The sequence below is a fragment of the Urocitellus parryii genome, chromosome 12 (genome assembly GCF_045843805.1).
Source record: "Urocitellus parryii isolate mUroPar1 chromosome 12, mUroPar1.hap1, whole genome shotgun sequence".
In the NCBI taxonomy this organism is placed as follows: Eukaryota; Metazoa; Chordata; class Mammalia; order Rodentia; family Sciuridae; genus Urocitellus; species Urocitellus parryii.
In genome coordinates this window covers 50,035,520-50,041,775 of record NC_135542.1, presented here as the reverse complement: position 1 = coordinate 50,041,775, position 6,256 = coordinate 50,035,520, and the positions used below count along the sequence as shown (strand labels likewise).

The 6,256-nt window shown below is 44.7% G+C and overlaps 1 pseudogene; it reads left to right on the top strand.

Annotated features, from left to right (window-relative positions):
- The first annotated feature begins 4,877 nt into the window (after window positions 1-4,877).
- Window positions 4,878-5,672, top strand: LOC144249793 (eukaryotic translation initiation factor 4E-binding protein 1 pseudogene; annotated as a pseudogene).
- The last annotated feature ends 584 nt before the right edge of the window (window positions 5,673-6,256 follow it).

The window sequence follows — 6,256 nt, the reverse complement described above, 5'->3', positions numbered from 1 at the left end:
TCTTTAATATTCATTCCCAATTTTCAGTTCCTAAATCTCTAGCCTTATTTTTCTGGATTATGGATGATCACTCAATTCAGTCTCATAATATGGCCCAAGGAAGGAATGCTTGGAAATTTTCAAGCAAAATTACTGGAGAAGCTCAGGCATCTCATACAACAAAGAGAGTCAATTTGAAATTCTAAACCATTAGTAGCTGATGTCTGGTAGGGTACGACTCCATAATTTAGAGGTCTAAATTATGGAACATGCCCTTATTGGGAGTCATTTGCAATGTGTCCATGCAAAACACTTTGTTAGACATAGTAAGGAAAGAGATAAAAGAACAGTCCTGCCACTCAGTCACAGAGGAACTTGAAGGCCATACAAAGAGTGTGGTCTTTTTTTTTTCTTTTCTTTCTTTTTTTTTTTTTTTTTTAGCTATTGATGATTATATATATTGCTGAGAATCAAACCCAGTGTCTCTCTCATACAAGGCAAGCACCCTACTACTGAACCACAACCCAGGCCCAAGTGTGGTCTTTATTCAGTGAGAATTCTTCTGGCAGCTATATGTTGAATGGGGGCATTGATAGTGTCATCTGCTGCAAATAGGAAAAGAGAGAGAACCTGGAAGGGCCAATGGATATGGAACTAGGTCACTGATGACCACACACTTTCCTACCTAACTCTTTCATAAAGATAACTCCTTGGATCAAGAGCATTTAAGACCCACAACAGGGCTGTGCAAAACAATATCTTTCCCCCTCCTAACCTTTTCAGAAAAAAAAATAAGAAGGGATTATAAAACCCTCTGCATCCCTATGCATTCTCTTTCCCCTCTGCTTAGGAAGTGGCCCTTAGCATGGCAAGGAATGGGCCAGACATACCTTCTCCTGGGAGGCTCCTTTGATTTTAGAGGTCTCAGTAGGACCCAGGAGACAAGAAATGACAGACTACCTACTTAGGGCTGCCTCTGGTTCCCAGTTTCATGGGCAAGGGGAAAGGGCCTGCTCTGGTTTCTACATGGCCCAGCTTGGAACACTGAGCTTTCTTACCCAGAGATTGGAAGCAGAAACCTTAATCAGGGATCGGGAGGAAGAATTCATCTGCCATGTGTCCTGTGTCCTCTCTCAAGAATCTCAGAGTGATAGGAGGCAGCTGGACGAGGTGCAAGGCTAGCCAAGAGAGGGGAGCCCTCAAATGGTGACCTTCCAATTTAAGGGCTATGGGAGGGAGAGGGCAAGAGAAAGAAACAGTATTTTTTGAGTTCCCACTAGGTGTTAGGAACACACCTAGTATACTACCCAGTGTCTAGCACATAGTAGGTGCTCAAGTCATGCTCACTGAATAAAGCCTCTTACTCCATCTCTAAATCTCAAAACAGCCCTATGAACTAGACTGAAATTAGAAGACTAATTTTTTTTTTGTACCGGGAATTAAACCCAGGGGTGCTTAACATCCCCAGCCCTATTTTATATTTTATTTAGAGACAGGGTCTCACTGAGTTGCTTAGCACCTCAGTTCTGCTGAGGCTGGCTTTGAATTCACGATCCTCCTGTCTCAGCCTCCCGAGCTGCTGGGATTACAGGCGTGCGCCACTGCGCTTGGCTTCATTTATTTTTTATCTTATTCTATTTTTTTTTTTTTAAGAGATGGGGCCTCACTGTGTTGCCCAGGCTGGCCTCAAACTCCTGGTCCCAAGTGATCCTCCTGAATAGCTGGGACAACAGCCATGAACCATTCACCCCAAGCCCAGCAGGAGATTTATTCTTTCAAAGAGACGTCTTCAGAGTCACACAGTAAATGGAAGAAGTAGGATTCCAGTCCAGGTCTGCCTTCTTCTGAGCCCTGTTCTGTTTCTTCTGATTCTCAGCAGATTGCAGTTAAGCTGCAGGTCTGTGACGTGGCCACAGATGAGGTAGGAGGAGAGGATGACCATGTGGCTCTTTTAAGAACTGACTGGGAACTGCAGGGCTTTCTCAGAACATTTCCCCTTCAGCTCTTGTCAGTATCCCCCTTGCTGGGATGTTGGCCAAAACCCCGATGCCTGAGCCCCACTCAGACCTGTGAAGGGGAAGGCTGAACTCTGCAGGTGGAAGGGCCCACCTGGGAGTCCACGAGAGCAGGCAAGGAGGCGGCCGCCTAGGATAAGCATGGAGAGCTTACTGTAACCAGTAGACCCAGCAATTTCAGTCTTGTTGGCAGATGTGTTCACGTAAAGGCAATGGCTGCATCAGACCTTCGTAGTTTAAGGCCTTTAGATAAATCTCCTGATTGTCCCTTGTTCCTTCTCCCTCACCACCATCTCCTGACTGTGTTGGCATCCCTGTGTGTTTGGCTGACCAGCCAACCTGAGCACACTCTGTGTGCTCACATTTCCAACTATCCATGGGCACTCTGGAAGCATCCATTCCTTGCAAATCTGCTGAGCATGGTACATCCCCAAGGGTCTGTCCACCGCTGTCCACCCCTGACTTCTCCCTGAGGATGTCCTGCCTTCAGACTTTCACTACCTCTAGCAAGCCCCCAGGCCTTCCTGTTCTTCAGGAAGTCTGGGTCTAGTAATCAGATGTGGGGCTGTGACAATATTAGAATTACTTGAGACAGGTCTTTTTCAGACCTAAAATTAGTTGTTGTTGTTGTTGTTTTAATTTCTTAGTCACTTGTTTCTTAAAGTATACTTTAAAATTAAACAGGATCTGAGTGGTTAGTCATTTGTTTCAGCACTAGGTTCCCATGACCAAACTTGAAGGCTGGAAGTTTTTGATGATGACGCTGGATTCACTCCTTACATTGGTGGCGGTTCAGAGCTCTCATTTGGCCTCTGCTGGGATCTAGCTGTTGCCTTTGAAAGAAGGGGGAGCATTTCATCTGTAGCATCTCCCATGAGCACTCCCAGCCTACTTAGTCACTAAGCATCCTCAAAGATTCTGGAAATTTCCTTTACCAGCATTTTCTGGGCTACCTTGGGAGCATAAAAAGAAGACAAATGAACGCCTGATAATATTCTTACCTTCCAACATCTTTAATTCCTTCCTCCATGTTGTATATCCTCTTCATTTATATGATCATCTCTTCAGACTAGGTTTTAGGCAACCAACCAAGAAAATACTGAGGAACACTTCCAACTATTCCATTCAGCATGTTAAATCCAAATTTCTAGAAAATACATTCATGTACACAAATCCGGTCTGAATCTAAAATTTTGTTGTTTTCCTCCTTAGAAAAATCCATTCCCATGTGTGTTCTCCCACATTAATGTAAATTAGCAAATCTGGATGAGTGTGTGTGTGTGTGTTTGTGTACCTCTTGTCCACACTGTGTGCTAACCTTTACCTCTTGGGTTATACTTGATAATTGACCCTTCTGGGCATGCTGGTCCCTAATCCTAATTACTTTTTTGGAGATAATGAGGAGTGAAGGGAGAGAGCAGGAGGATAATTGGCTTCCTTTTGCAAGGTAACAAGACTAGTTCCCTTAGGTGCATCTTCATGTAAAGCAATAATAGCCTCATTAGATATAGGAGGAGGTTCTGTTTTGGTTAGCAACAGAGGCCTAGTGACATTTTGGGGTACAGAATTCCCTGAGTTCTTCAGATATTTGCATATATTCCCATCTCAGCTCTTGACACACCACAATTTTTCTCCATGGAGGCCCTAACTTTTCACACAACAGACCGGGTGAGGCTGTGAATTCCATTGACTTTGTCATTTGGCAACTCATGGGATTTGGCTTTCAGATCTGTCTTATGTCTGTAAGAAATGAGATTCTTTTTATTATAATCTTAGAAGGAGCTTGTGTGTCAATCTGTGTTGTGATCTGAGAATCTGAGGTCCTGAACTTGTCATTCATATTTGTGTAAGCAGATTAGAGCCAATAAAAGATTGTCTTCGGTTTTCTTTTATTTTCCTAAAGTTTACAAGAGCAGATAAGTTGCTTTTAATAAGCAGTCATCCAGGGTAATATTTGTCTTTTCATTTTTTACCATTGTATGTCATGGGTTTATTATCCCCATATACTAACAGATTCTTTACTGTTCTTGGTCCTAAGTAACCAGCCAGACAATCCCAAATTCCTTCTTCCCATCTATTGCTCCAAGGTTATATTGTCTGCAACTGCCTCTCTATGCCCATTTCTCTGCCAGTCAAGATTCTTGGTCCAGGTTACATAAACCAACTCCAGCTAATTTGAGCAGAAAAAACAATCTTCTGGATTGATGTAGGGTATCCCACAGAGTCGGTGGGAAGCACCAAAATCAAACACCAGCTAGGAACCAAGAATTGTTGGGCATCCAAAAACCATCAAGATCATGCCACCAGAACAAGGCCACCCTCACTGCCACTGCTACCACCGACCCCTTGCTGCCTTCACTCTCCATCTCACTAACAGAGGATGCCCACTTTCACACGTCTGGACTCTTGGTTCCTCTAATACTGCCTCAGAAAAACTCCCATCTTCTGTGTCTTTGCATCACTTCCTCAATACTCAAAACCCTGTACAGTAGCATCTGATCCACAGCCTCGATCACGTGCTCACACCTGCTAGTGAACAAGCAAGAAGATATCTCACTTGGTGCTGAGCTGATTCCATGTATTTTTGAATTCCTCTGGATGGGAAGGGTGTTTAGATGCTAGGCAGTCTCACGCTACTCCTCCCAGATAAAGTCTACTACGGTTGTAAGTAGGTTCAGGACAAACATTGCAAAAAAGAAGATGAAAGCCTGAAATAAGCAAAGTAATTTATCACAATTATTTTAATAAATAAAAACCTCCATGTCTAGACAAATTTCTTTCTAAGGTGTTAGGACAATTTTGGGGGGGGGGGAAAGATCCTAAAGCAACCATCAATAAATTTAAAAATCCACGAGACATTAAAAAGCAATGGAAACGGGGAGGGCTGCGCGAGCTTTGCTGTGCAGCGAACTGGAGACCATGTCAGGGGGCAGCAGCTGCAGCCAGACTCCAAGCCGGGCCATCCCTGGCACTCGCAGGGTGGTCCTCGGCGATGGCGTGCAGCTACCGCCCGGGGACTACAGCACCACTCCCGGCGGCACGCTCTTCAGCACCACCCCGGGAGGTACCAGGATCAACTATGACCGGAAATTCTTGATGGAATGTAGAAACTCACCTGTGGCCAAAACACCCCCAAGGGACCTGCCCACCATTCCTGGAGTCACCAGCCCAGCCAGTGATGAGCCCTCCATGGAAGCCAGCCAGAGCCATCTGCGCAACAGTCCAGAAGATAAGCAGGCAGGCGGTGAAGAGTCACAGTTTGAGATGGACATTTAAGGAACCAGCCTTGAGATGGAGCAATGCTTCTGGGCCCCTCAGGCCCTTCTCGGGAGAAGAGTCACACCAGCCAGGCCTTATGAAAGTTTTTGTACTGGGCAGTCGTCTGGGCTTGGGGTCTGCCACCCTGTTCCCTCACTCAGGGCACCTGCTCCCCTTTCCTCTTTGTGAACACCAGCACATACCTCCTCGTGCCTCCATTGATACAGGAGCTGCTACCCTAAAGGGAATGACTCTCTTACCCACCCAAGTGCCAGAAAGGGGTCACAGAGGAGCCCTTATGAAAGATCATCTGGCACTTCCAGCCCCATCGTCTGGGACACACCCACCCTTTCCTTAGGTTGGGGTGCCTGGGAAAGCTCCCCTCCACTTCCCTAAGAGAGGAAATAAAAGCCACCCTCTCCCTAGGGCCAAGAGTTGGGCCCTGTCTGAGCTCTTTTCAACTCAAAAAAAAAAAAAAAAAAAAAAAAAAAAAGCAATGGAAACTGGGTTGACCTTGTACGAAGAAAAGTAGCGTGGGTTCTGCTAATAACCAGCTGATGTGGAATATCGACAATGAGCAGAATCACCTGGATAAATGGGTTTGCTTGTTGTGAACGTAATTAAATGAACAGTATGGCATCCGTAAAAATGTATTAAGAACAAATCATAGTACCCATCCTCACTTCCTTTTTTTAAAACATATTTTTAGTTACACATGAATATAATACCTTTATTTCATGTGGTGCTGAAGATCAAACCCAGCGCCTCACACGTGCTAGGCAAGGGCTCTACCGCTGAGCCACAGCGCCAGCCCCTCCTCACTTCCTTTTTAATTCCACTTACAGACTATTGGTAGGCAACACAGCAATGTTACAGTACTCTGTCTTTACAAAGTTTAAAATACCTTGATTTTCTTTTAAAATAAAACATGATTATTATGGAAAATGGTAGACAATAATTTCTGGTGAAGTGAACCCAAACTATTAGCTCCACTTTCTTCTCAC